Here is a 12881-nt window from a genome sequence, read left to right on the forward strand (position 1 = left end):
CCACAAATGGGGCACGTGGACAAGCCGGCCGGCTTCACACTGGTCAGTGGGTCACCAGGAATGAGAAATGATGATAAATCTGTAACAGACGATCTCTAAGCCGGTTAATAACAGGCTACTTACTCTGGTGCTTGTTGAGGATGCTGGCCCTCAGAGGTTTAAAGTAACTTCTCCCAGGTCGTCCTGCTTCTAAATGGTGGAGTTGGAGTTTGACAACCCCGCCCCGCAGCCTGTCTGGCTCTGAACTGTATTCTCCCTGCCACGTTACACCTGGTCACTGCAGAATCACTGGCCATAGGCGGGCACTTTTCTGGGGCTTCCGCATAGTTTAATTAATCCTCAAAACAGTCCTGCAGTAGGTTTTGTTCTGATTATTTATTCTGATTGCTGGGAGGCTCAGAGCTTGTAAATAACTTGCCCAACCACATGCATTGGTTAGGGTTTCTCTGCCCCTGCAGATCTCACTCTCCATGACCCCTGGATGCCCAGACCTGCCCTTCGATGGGAGGTGTGGTCCTTAGCTACTACGGGGCTTGCCGTCCAAGTCTGACCTGTGTTTCTTGCATCTAACGACTGCTGATGTGTGCCCCTCCCCTCGCGGCCTTGATACTCCCTGTTTCCCAAACACCCCCAGACCTGTTTCCTCATTTTCTGGGCAGAAGTAACTGTTTGCTGTCTTCCCTTCTAGTGCTGTATACGTACCTCCCCTACAGGTGGCACAGAGGCGGCTGACTCTGAGATTTCTTGAAGGTGAAGACGATGCCTGAGGTTCTGGGGACCTGCAGAAGAATAACACATAGTAGGTGTTCAGTAAGTGGTTTTTGAATTAGGTTGAATTGTACTTTTAGATACAGAGTCTCCCTTCTTTTCTGATCTAATGCTTTTTATGTTGGAGAACTTTGGCAATAGGGCGAGAATTTTCACATGCCAAGTGGGTCGTGATGGTAGACAGTAATACAGGTTTAATTTTTAACTCCAGATTCTGACTCCATGATTGTGTGCTGTGAGCATATGGCTGGACATCTCAAGAAATCCATGGAGTTTAAAACTGGGGCTCATTCCTACTAGTGTGATTTGTGGAGGTGACTCGAGACCTCAGACCCCCCTCCTGGTTGGAGGACCCCTGGCCCTGGACTGCCAGGGCACCCGGGGGTGCCTGGCGGCCCTTCTCCTGGCCCCTGCTTCCAGACCCCTCTGCAATGAGTCAGAACATGTGCAGCGTGGGCTTGTGCGGGTGGCAGGGAGCCCGGAATTAGCTCAGCTGTGCCTCAGCGGGGCTGCCGCGGGGAGTGGGTGACTGTGCCCGGTGGGGCTGAGAGGCAGACGGCCCTGAGCGGCAGCAGGGGTGGCTCTGCTCTCAGGAGCCATCACAGGCCTTGCCGGGGCGTTGGGGAAGCCTGTCTGTGCCTGGCCCACGCCCGATGTGGACCAGTGGCCGGGCAGGGGATCTGTGCAACCACGCCGGTGTGAGCCCCGCACACCCGAGGCAGATGTGGGGCCGGGCGGGCAGGGCCAGCTCAGCCCCGGGGAGGAGGGGGAGGCCGACGGGGCACAGGCCTCCCTGTGCTGATTGTCCCGTCCGGCCCAGAGCCTTTACCTGCCCGCGGCACACCCAGGGGGCCCGAGCCACCTGTAGCCTGAGTCCCTCCACCAAGGACGGCAGGCCTCCTCCTCTGTTTGGTGTTTTTATTTTTTGCAAACTGCCTTTTTGTTCAAAGGAAGGGGCTGGTTAATGTGGCTATTTTAATAAATTGCCAAAGGCTTTCTTCTCCTGTGCCCTTTTTCCTGCTCTCCCTGGTCTCCTGCACAGGTATTTGTCCAGGACACTAGTGGTGGTCGCCAGAGGAAACAGGGCAGAACGCTTACCCTCCCACCCTAGTTAGGGGAGAGCAGGAGGGCAGCCGCATGCCTCCCGGGGCGGGGAGGGGCCTGGCACGCGTGTCGCCGTCAGTGAGTCAGCTAAGGTGGAACAGTAAACTATTTAATCACATGTCAGCGTTGTTCTGGAAAAAACATTTTCAAAGGATCTGGTATGCAGTATGGGCACACGATGTTACATCTGCGGTTCTCCCGTTGCCATGGGAAACGCACGCGAGCAGAGTGATGGGTGCGTTTGGGGTTTCCGTGGGTTTAACCACGTGAGTTGAATGGTTTGGGGAGGAAAACAAAGCATCCCGGGGTTTTCAGGGTCGCTCAGTGGATAGCTTCTGCCTTAGGGTGCCAGCCTGGCCTTGGTCACCAGAGTTTGGGTTCAGGAGGTCACAGTGGCCTGGCTCCTGAGTGCAGCCGATTGGCGTCCTGTCCGGCAGACAACCGGCAGCTCCTGTTCCTTCAGGTGCCCTCCCTTCTGGCTCTGGTACCCATCTGGCCTTCCTCGTGATGTTGGATATGGGAGAAGCTCAGAAGACGGGTGTTGGACCACACCTGGACCTGGCACACTGAGTGGTGGGTGGGGGTGGCATGGTCATCTGTGGGAGTCTAAAACTTAAAGTAGGGACCACACTCTGTCAGATTCATCCATTCAGTGCGTGGCCTTGTGCTCTGCTTACGGAGGTCCAGGACCTTCGGTCAGTGCTTGTGAGCTGGCATCTGGCACCAGGCCCCTGGGGGTATCTGTGCAAAGGGTCCCACAATCTGGAGGAGCCTTCCCATCGATAGAACCATCTGTTTTGTTCAAGACACAGCAAGCATCCACAGTCTTGTTTGGGGCCCCCATTAACTGTGAGGTGGGCAGGTCCTTTGAAGGACAAGATACCTGGGCCCCAGAGAATGGAGGGGATGTGCCTGCACTTGGAGCAGAACCACAGGCACAAAGGGTTTCCCACCTGCTTCTCGGTCACCCCCTGGCAGGGTGCCTGGCGTCCCATGAGGACACCCTGCCAGGCTGTACCCAGAACTCTGGATGCAGTGACCTCAGTGGTGAGCCTGGAGCTGGGGAATCTTGGAGTAAGAATAGATCCAGAGTTTGGATGACTTTTGTGTTTTCCAGATATGAACACTGACGCTGAGAAGAGCAAAGTAATTTGTAGTAGTTCAAATGCTGGAAGAATTATTTTGGGACAAAATTAAAAAACAAAGTCCCCATCGGGGTTGATAGCGCTTGGCCAGCGCCATCGGTATGACCTTTGTCTCAGCTGCTCTGTGCGCCCGCACCCTCCGGCTGGGGCACAGACGCTGGTTCCCCTTTCCTGGCAGCTGCGTGGGTTTGAGGACGACTTCTCAATCTCCCTTGAAAAATAAAAGATGTCTTAGATTTTTTGAATTCTTTGCATCCAGCAAGCTCTCTGGAACCCGAGTCCTGAACTGCCCATTTTACTGAGAGGTAGTTGCGTGCGCCCTCAAGCTGGACAGCTGACCTGGGGCACCTTATTTGATCCCCGAGAGTTGGTGCGGTTATTGGCTCCACTTTGCAGAAAAGCAAATGTGTGCACTGGGGCGAGACCCCTGCCAGGTCCCCCTAGAAACAGGCGGTCGGGTGTCACTGGGAGCCCAAGCGGTCTCAGGGTTGTGGGGGGTGGTTCCTCGGAGCAGTGGTTTAGGAAGCCTCTCAGGCTGCATTTGCCGAGAAAGCATTGCTCTGTGCCGTTCACAAAAGGCTCATGGGGTGTCTTGCCTGCAGGTTGTCCGGGCCAACAGTTGCCTGGTGAGAGGTCCATAAACTCTGCTTTTGCAGGTGGGGGCATCTGGGGGTGGGGTGGGGGGCTGAGGTGGGAGGTGGTGCCGGGCTGGGGGAAGGAATAGAGTCCCCCCAAGTGTGATGTGGGGAAGAAGCACCCAGTGACAGGACAGGGTTACTGCTGACAGGTTTCACTGAGCCAGTGGCGGGGTTGGGGGGTGGTGAGGAGGTTGAGAACCTGCACAAAATGCAGCCATTTCCTCCTTCAGGATTAAATTACCCCTTTGCGAAAGCTGCCAGAGCCCTGATACCCGTTCCTTTTATTTTTAGCCTCCCTCAGCCATATCGTTGCCCCTTTGGCACGCCCGCTGATGGGCTCTGGCCCCAGGGACAGGCTCTGTGAGTTTACAGGTGGCTCAGGAACCAGGGAAAAAGAGCAGCTGGCCGGGTAGCTTGGGGTGTGTGGGCAGGTGGGGAGTTCCGTGCCAGGGCCCTGCTCCCCAGGGAGGCTGGGGCATCAGGTTTCAATGGGCCTTAGCAGGTCAGAGCAGGAATGTGCAGGAGGGAGGCAGTTCCATTTTGCACGACTGGCCCCGTGTTTGCTCCTGTCAGGCAGCCTGACAGCTTATTTAGTTTGCATTTGCAAGGTCCCTGAACATTGGTGTGATGATGGTTGCCAGGGTCCAGATTACATGGAAACGTTCTGAACTTCCTCTGGGATCCTTTAGCTAATAATCATGACAGCTTTCGCCGACGTTCAATAGGAATTTTTCATACCTGCCCACCTCTTCTTGTTAGTTACAGCAGTTACACTGCACAGCTGTTACATGTAAATCAGAAGAAAATTGAACTTAATAAAGAAAATAACTCCATGAACTAACAAGCTGCGCCCTGAGAAGCCAGGGAATCTAATGGACGTATCTTAAGGGGAATTTAAGAATTTGCCACTGCCGTCGAGGGCTCTGGAAAATATGCATTTCGGTGTGTGCTCAGAAGCCTTGTGCAGAGGTTGGCTGATGGCTCCCAGCCAGTCTCTTCTGACTCTTCGCCGGAGAGTTCTCACCGGCGTCTGAGGGAGCCGAGTTTCTGGGATGCTGGTTCACTGTGCAAGGCTTAAAATCGGGACACGTCTGTATAGCGTCTGCTCCTGGCGTTTGCGTTAAGCTTTTAAACATAGGTTTGGGGCAGTGGGCTTCTCCTGTGTTGCCCTCTGAACCTCAGGGGTTCTCCTGGCTAGTTCTACACATGAGTACGGGGACTCAGTCCAGGCTGAGAGAAGACAGCGGAGGTGTAAGGGACACAAGACCTCGCAGTAGAAATTGTAGGCCCAGGCTGCTTCTCAAGGGCAGACCTCAGCCCTTGGTAGGTTCTGAACGTTGTGGGTGGAGGCGGTGCAGGGTGGGGGCGGGGGAAGGCCATTGGATCTGTGAGCCACCTTGACACCGAGCCTCGGTCTTTTGTCCAGGGCAAGTGGCAGCTTGTACCAGGGAGGGGAGGGGGCGGTTCTTTCAGGTGTTTGTCTGCCTGAAAGACATTCCTGGCAATAGGGTGAGTTTGAGTTTGGGTTTTTATTTGGGCGGATGAAATCTTTCTCTCCCTGCCGAGCTGTGAGGGTGACAAGCCATCCAGAGGCCGTGGGTGGGAGAAGCCGTGTGTCGTCCAGCTGGGTGGTCAGGAGAGACCGAGGGCCGCCCCCCACACCCTGCCCTGCTTTGCAGGGAGGGGCAGGCATTTACTAGGAAATAACTTTTGTAGGAGGGTTGACTTGGTCCTGCATTTGTAGGAGTAACAACGTGTGACCCATTCTTGGCTCACAGCCAGGGAGTTGAAATTATCTAGGTGAGACCTGATACTTCCAGGTGACCTCAGGGCTCTCCAGGCCACACATTTGGGTTCCTCTGCCCTCGTGGCCAGTTTCCCAAGTGATATGGCCCTTCAGTTCACTGTTTACAGCTTTGAACAAGGAAGGTTAGGGGACTGCTGGCTCCTAGAATGGCTGTGGCTGGGCTCGGCCAGGAAATCTGTGGGAGGGGGTCCTCTTAACTCCAGCCTTCCAAACTGCCTGTCTACCTGGTGGGAGAGATAACTGGCCTCACATTCCCTTGGGTTTATCCGAAAGGACATCTTATCCTGCTGCCTTGCCAAATTTGCACAGGTGTTTAACAGGTGTCAAAGCAGCATTTTCTGCTTCAAGAAAAACTCCATCGTCAGTCTTTTTCTGTGGTCTTAGAGTAGGTCAGCTCATTCGGCAGTTTCTTCCACAGAGCAGCCAGAGTCAGAATGTAACCTGACTTCTGATCCCAGCCATGGGGGAGTAATAGATACTGGATTTACTCTTTTCTGGTCAGGGGAGGGAGGTAATTAGGTTTATTTATTTATTTATAGAGGAGGTACCGGGGATCAAACCCAGGACCTCATGCCTGCTAAGCGTGTGCTCTGCCACTTGAGCTTTATCCTCCCCCCTTGGATTTACTCTTTTTCCCACAGTTTTGATACTGGGTGAAATGTATGAAGCAGCTGTTTTCAGAAATGGGACAATACTCAGTGGTCTGTGACCCAGATGGAAGCATTCCAGGCAAGCTCTCCATCCATCCTGGCTGTGTGTCAGGGACCACCTTCAAAACTAAGTCACGGGGAAGTGAAGACCAACGGAGAGCTGGGCAGAGGACACAGAGGTCAGGATTTGGGGTGCTGAGGCAGCTGGAATTTGTGGGGCACAGTGTATGGGAGAGGAAGGTTCTGAGCAGAGAAGAGACTTCAGAAATCTTCAAAGTGGTCACCTAGTGTCTTTTGTAATACTCAGCTGTGTTTGCAAAGGACAAGGCTCTTTGAGGCTCAGCAGAGAACTACTGGGGAGCAGGTAGTGAGCCGAATGGAGGTGCTGGAGGTCACACAGTGCTGGAGACTTAGAGCCCTGACCTGCCAGAGTGAGGGCCTCTTACTGAACACCTGAGGCCACAGAAAGGCCACACCTTAGGAACAGGGTTGCTCTACTCTGGAGTAAGGACCACACTATACCCACAGTAACAAAACCTCAGAACAGCCTCGTTAGGATCAGGATGGTATGCCAGTCAGCTAGCTGTCTGCCAGAACAACACAACACTATTGAAACAAAGTGTTAACAACAGTATCCAGCATATGATAGAAAAAAATCACTAGACATGCACACAGTGTGATCAGTGACAAAGAAAAAGGTCAGTAGATACAAACCCATACAAACATAATGAGCAAGCAGAGAGGAATTTCAGTAGAGAAACTGAAATTTAAGGAATGACCAAATAGAAATTTTAGAACTGAAAAATATAGAATCTTGAATGAAAAATTCACTAGAGGCAGTTTGGGAACCATAGAAGAAAATACCAGTGAACTTTGAAGGTAGATAAATAGAAACCATTCAAACTGAAGCACAGAATGAAAAAACATTGGAAAAAAAATGAACACACACACACACACACACACACACACACACACACAATGGAACACTACTCAGCCATAAAAAAGAATAAAATAATGACATTGGCAGCAACATGGATGGACCTGGAGATTTTCACACTAAGTGAAGTATGCCAGAAAGAGAAAGAAAAATTATATGATATCACTTATACGTGGAACCTTAAAAGAAAAGACACAAATGAACTTACTTACAAAACAGAAACAGACTCAGACATAGAAAACAAACTTATTCCACTATAGGTTATTACAATATATTGGGTGAGATTCCCTGTGCTATATAGTAAATCTTTGTTGCTGATTAAATATTTTTAAATTTTAAAGAAAGGATTAATTCCTTGAGATTGAGGGACCTGGTCTTGTCCCTTGGTGTTGCCTGGTGGCCAGTGCTGGGCCCTCGGCCACTTCTTGCCACTGGACAGACAGACTGTGCGGGGAAGAGAGGCCATGTGGACTTTTGCTGGGACTGGAATCTGGGCAGAGTGGGCCGGCTCCCACAGCAGCAGGTGAATCTCCTGTTCTGTGTCCCAGCTCTGCTGGGAGACACGCCACCTCTCCAGTATTCAAGGCCCCTCCCTCTGAGGTTTGTTGGGACAGAGGGGTGTTTCTGGCATCTTGGCAGACATGAACTGACTGTCCAGTCGCACAGAGGAGGCTGTTCATTGTGACTTCTCTCTGGATTTCAGCCTCTGTCCCCTCCTTTTGGAAAAACACATCCTTCCTGGCAGAAATTGGTGCATCTTTCTACTTAAGAGAATGAAGGTGGTCTTGTGTGGGGTGGGCCTGGGCGGCCCTCCTGCTTCCTGAGCACAGTGGTGGCATCTCTGTTGCACTTGGCCTTTGCTGTCCGTGAGGACAGCATATGAGGCCTCTTGTCCATGCACCCTTGAAGGCCCCCTGCTGTGTTGCCCTGGGCCCAGAGTGTCCCCGCTGTGGCAGGTAAGAGACTCGAGGTGTGCCCTGCCTGCCTGACAGCCTGGGAGAGCTGGCCTGCCATTTGACCTTCCTTGTCTAAGCTTGGTTACGTTTATCATCTGGCCTCACGTCGGCACGTGTCGCGTGACATTGGACTCTGATGCTTCACTGTGGACATGTCTTCTCTGCCCCATGACCTAGGGGAGGGAGGAGTCTATCTCAGATCTCTGAGACCCCCACGTGGCCTACTGTGTTGACTTGCATGTGGCCCTTTAAATGAGCATGGATTGCTGACCGTTGTTTCTTTTTGGTGTGAAAAAAAAAAAGCAATAAAACTCATTTGGGTTATTTTTTTTAGGTTCCACATACAAGTGATATCATATGGTATTTGTCTTTCTCTGTCTGACTCACTTCACTTAGTATGATGATCTCTGGGTCCATTCATGTTGCTGCAAATGGCATGATTTCATTCTTTTTTATGGCTGAGTAGTATACTATTGTTTACCAGAAACTTACACAACATTGTAAATCAACTGCACTTCAAAAAAAAAAAAATAATGGCAGTAAAACTCCAATAACAGCAATAGAACTCCATGTTCCAGCTGAGTGACCAGTAGAATTTTCCTTCAGCTGAACCGTTGCCTTTGTATCTTCACCGTTTGGTAGCTAAATCTGCTGCTATCATCAGTTATGTGTGCATTCACCACTTGCAAGTTGTACATGACAAACTGTAAATCCCACATCGACCTCTTCAGCTGCTCAGCAGGCTCAGGGGAGGTGGGGAGAGCTTGGGGAGCACCTGATATTATGGAACCTAAGCAAGCTGCAGGGGGAGAAGGAAGCTGGCTGGAGGAACCCCACGGTGGGCTCTGTGGTCTGGGAGTCATCTGGAACCCCCTCCCTTGAGGGCAGGGGGATGCATCGCTTCTGTTCCTAGAACCCCGCCGAGCACCTGCAGAGGAGCTCGGTGGTGTTTGCTGAGTAAATTGTCAAGTGAGTGTGCCCTCCCAGTGGCCTTGTAACTCAGAATTCTGTGACTACCTGAGCAGAGGCTCTGTGCTCTCCTCTCTTATTTTTATGAGGATGGCAAGGAGAATCAATAGCTCAGGCTTCACTGGATCTCCCAAGTTGGGTTTGTGAAGAATTAAAGGTTAATTTTTCTGGGGGCCCCTATGACAGAGACAATCTCTTTGGCATCCATGAAGGAGAAAACGTAGGTGATAAAAATCAGTGCTGCCAGTGCCGTGTGCTCAGTACCAGATGGGTAAAAGGAACAATCTATCTGTGCACGCAGCAGCTTGGGTGCATCTCAGAAGCATCATGCTTAGTGAAAGAGGCTAGTCTCAAAATGTTACGTACTGTACCATTCCATTTGTGACATTCTGGAAAAGACAGGACCTCCGTGGTGGAGAACACATCCTAGGCTGCCAGGGGCTGGGGGAGGGGGAGCGTGTGACTATAACAGAGCAGCGCGGGGGAGGGTTTTTTTGGGGGGGGATGGGATGGTTCCAGGTCCTGGCTGTGGGGGTGGCTGCGTGACTCTATGCATGTAGCACAACTCCTGGGACTGTGCCCCACAAAACGAGGCAGATTTCCTGTGTGATCATTTAAAATTAAATAATTCCAGAAGAGTGAGCAGTGCCTGAATTGTAGGGTCACTGATGACAGGTTCAGGGCCCCCCTCCTCTCCGGAAAGTAACCACCTCTGTGCTGAGAGGTTTGGAAAGATGCCCAACCCGGGCTCACTTCCGTATCGGGAGTGTCAGTCTGCTGACGGTTGTCAGGATGCACCCAAGGTCACCGTTTGGCTTTCTTTGTTGCATAAAAGATTGTGGGGTTTGCGCCTCTGCTCCAGACTTGCCCCTTACGGTGTATGTAGGATGCAGTTTGGGTGATTTTTTTTTTTTTTTTGGCCACTCTCAAGATTTCCTTTTGTGTAAGTATTTATATGAATGTTTATATAATTATAAGTGTTCCTATGAAATTGATCAGTTTAGAACAATGATTCCCTTTCAGCTGTTAATTTATTCCTTTGAAATATTCTCCTCCGAAAACACGTCCAGAACTGTGAACGATCTGCATTTCTCTCTCCCCAGCAAAGCCAAGTCACCTGTCTTGGGAAGTGACTCCACCATCCACTCACCTGCCTGAGTTTGAAGCCCAGGGTGGATGGATCCTTGTTACCTCTCCCCAGGCCTGCTTTAGCACCATGCCTTGTATATTCTCTGTCCTCAGACTGGCCCATTCCTCTTCACCCCGTGTCACCACCCCCAGCTCTACCCTTCAGCCAAGAAGATCTTCCTGATCTCAGATTTGATCAGATCCTTCTCTGGCTGGAAATCTTGTTATGTTCTCATTGCCTTTAGACTAGAGTCCAGACACCTTAACATGCTTTAATATTCTTGAATCAACTGGCTTCTCTCTGCTTGTTTCTCTAGCTTAGTCGCCGTGCCCACCTCCTAATCCAGCCCTCACACATCTCACTGTGTCCTTGCAGAATCCTATTCCCGGTCCGTGGATTCGTGCCCCTAACCCCCGACCACATGGTGTATCTCTGGCAGATTTTCTATCCACCTGTCCAGCCTAGACATCACTTCCTTCTGGGCTGGGCATCCCACCTTCTTGTTCTCGGAGTCGCGTGTTCTTCTGTCCTGGCACCGGCCACGCTGTATCATCATCGCCCCCAGATCTTTGGGGACAGGTCTCCCCTGTGTTGCCACTACTGTGTTCTGGGCTCCAAGCACAGGGCCTAGAGCTAGAAGGCGCTGAGGGAACATTTTATGATGAATGGACAGAGTCATCTGTAAAATCCCAGAGCCAGCGACCAGTAGGATTTAATGCCTTCTGAACTGCCTGCGGTCTGGTCGGGGAAATAACTGCTGAAACACTGGAATAATAATAATTGTGTTAAACCAGGTGACGGGGACTCCAAATACCGCCGAGGGAGAGGACGGGGACTGGAAGAGTTGAGGCAGCTGAAGACAGTCTCCGAGAGCTCCCTTCTGTGGGGAGTTTCACAGAAACCCTTCTGCACAGCATCACAAATCATTCCTCTGCCTGACCTCACGTTAGAGATTCACCTCCTTTCTCACACTCTGCCGGCTGCTGCCCACTCACCAAAGCTGAGCCCAAAGGGCCTGCCCCCTCCGTCGGTGGGCAACGTCAGGTCACCCCGAGGTTTTTGTCCCGTTTCAGGGGAGTCGCATCTTCTGCTGCTCTGTGTGGCCACTCTGCCCAGCATCATGCTCTGTCCCCAGCTCTCACGTGCTGTGGATGTGTGGTTGCTTCTCTGCTCCAGTGAATGGGGAAACACTTCCCAGTTTGTCCCCTCCTGGGCTGTCCCTCCCTGTCCCACGAGGTCCCGTGGCCAGACGGTTACAGAGATGGGGTGGGGGTGCCTGCTCCCCCCTCCTTCTCCTTCCCACTCTTCTTCCCCACCCTGCACCCAAAAAGGTGACTTTCCACTTGGAAGGCATAGGTCTTGAGTCCAAGTTTGGGCACCTGTGTTGCTGATTGGAAACTCAGATGGGTTCAGACAGCAGCCCCCACCTTGGGTTTGCCACCCAGCTGCAGCTGGGGCCCCCGTGTCCCGCTCATGTGCTCAGGCCCTTGACCCTGGGTGGCTGGGGGGAGCTGGGCTGGTGAGCGCTCTGCTCCAGCAGGTCCCCGTGGTACTCCCGGGCAGGGGAGGGGTGTGCCTCGTGCCTGGGCTGGCTCGGCCATCTCTGAAGTCATGTCCAGCCAGCCTGGTCTTCAGGATCCTTGGGGACAGCTTGTCTTGTTCTCACAGCCGCCCAGACTGCCTGGGGACGGGCCCTGGAGTGTGGACCGGCTCTGCTGGCTTCACAGTTCTGCCAGGGCCGAGGGCCCCGTCTGTTCTTGCTTGAAGTCTTGTCTGATTTCCTGACTGAAGCAAACCTCCAGGAACAGAGTGATCTAGTGGTCATGGCTTCTGGGCACTGCCCATGTGGCCTGGCCCTTGGTTTGCCCTGGCTTCCCACTGACCCACCGGTGTGGTGCGTGGACAAGTCGCTGGCTTCTCTGGGTCTGCTTCCTGGCCCCTCAGGTGAGGGATTTGCATGAGGTGATCGCTGGGAGTCTCTCCAGAAGTGTGATTTTGTGAAGTTGCTGTTCTGGAAGTTAGAGTTTGGGCTGGTTGACCAGGCACACACATCTACCCTCCTCCCTTGCCGGGTCCCTCTCCAGGGGTGGACAGTGAGCTGAAAAGAAGTGGAGTCATGATACCCTCCGCAAACTGGAAATTCAGAGGGATCCCTAGAAGGTAAAAGCAGAATGGGTTGACAGAGAAACCAGAGCAGCGGCCTACGATCCTGGAGAGACCCGTGAGTCTTTCACGGGGGCCCTGGAAAGCTCCGAGCTTCTTGTGATCGAACACGAGGAATCAGAACTGTGTGTGGAGCTGCTGCCTCCACCCCCTCTCCACTGCCCCAAGAACCCCTACTGCCTCCGGAATAAAACCAAGAGCATTCTCTGAAGGTGGACAGACTGGCTGGACAGTCTCCTAGTGGTGGTGTTGGGGTCTGACACAGTCATGGCACAGCCTGAGGTCACTTGAGACCTCTGAACAGACACGGAGGAGAATAAAATGAGGAAAGAGGACGCTGTCCTGGAATGAAAGACATCACGTGCTTTGCACGCAGAATAGAGCTTTCCTATTGTCACCAGTCATGAGAGTCTCGGCCCCCCAGCCTCCCATCCAAAGGAGAGGCCTGGGGGAAATACATTCCAGCAAAACTTCAGACTCATTATGGATAAGGAAATATTGTTAAAACTTCTGGAGAGGAAAAGCCGGTTGCCAAAAAGAACAGAATCAAACTGGCAGCAGACTTCTCCTCAGCACCACCTGAAGCACAGTGATGCAGTGTCTGCCAGGGGTAGG

The 12881-nt window shown here is 52.2% G+C and overlaps 1 protein-coding gene across 2 annotated transcripts in view; it reads left to right on the forward strand.

The window, feature by feature from the left end:
• Nucleotides 1-12881, forward strand: part of CRACDL (CRACD like) — a 95864-nt gene that overhangs the window by 17148 nt on the left and 65835 nt on the right. The window contains exon 1 of one of the 2 annotated variants that reach the window (XM_064481866.1): nt 715-799. The exons of the other annotated variant lie outside the window; for it this stretch is intronic. The gene's annotated coding sequence lies outside the window, so the exon portion shown is untranslated. Of the gene's footprint in view, nt 1-714; nt 800-12881 lie in introns of those variants that run through there. 2 annotated transcript variants of the gene reach the window in all.

Source organism: Camelus dromedarius, chromosome 33, assembly GCF_036321535.1.
Source record: "Camelus dromedarius isolate mCamDro1 chromosome 33, mCamDro1.pat, whole genome shotgun sequence".
Taxonomy (NCBI): Eukaryota; Metazoa; Chordata; class Mammalia; order Artiodactyla; family Camelidae; genus Camelus; species Camelus dromedarius.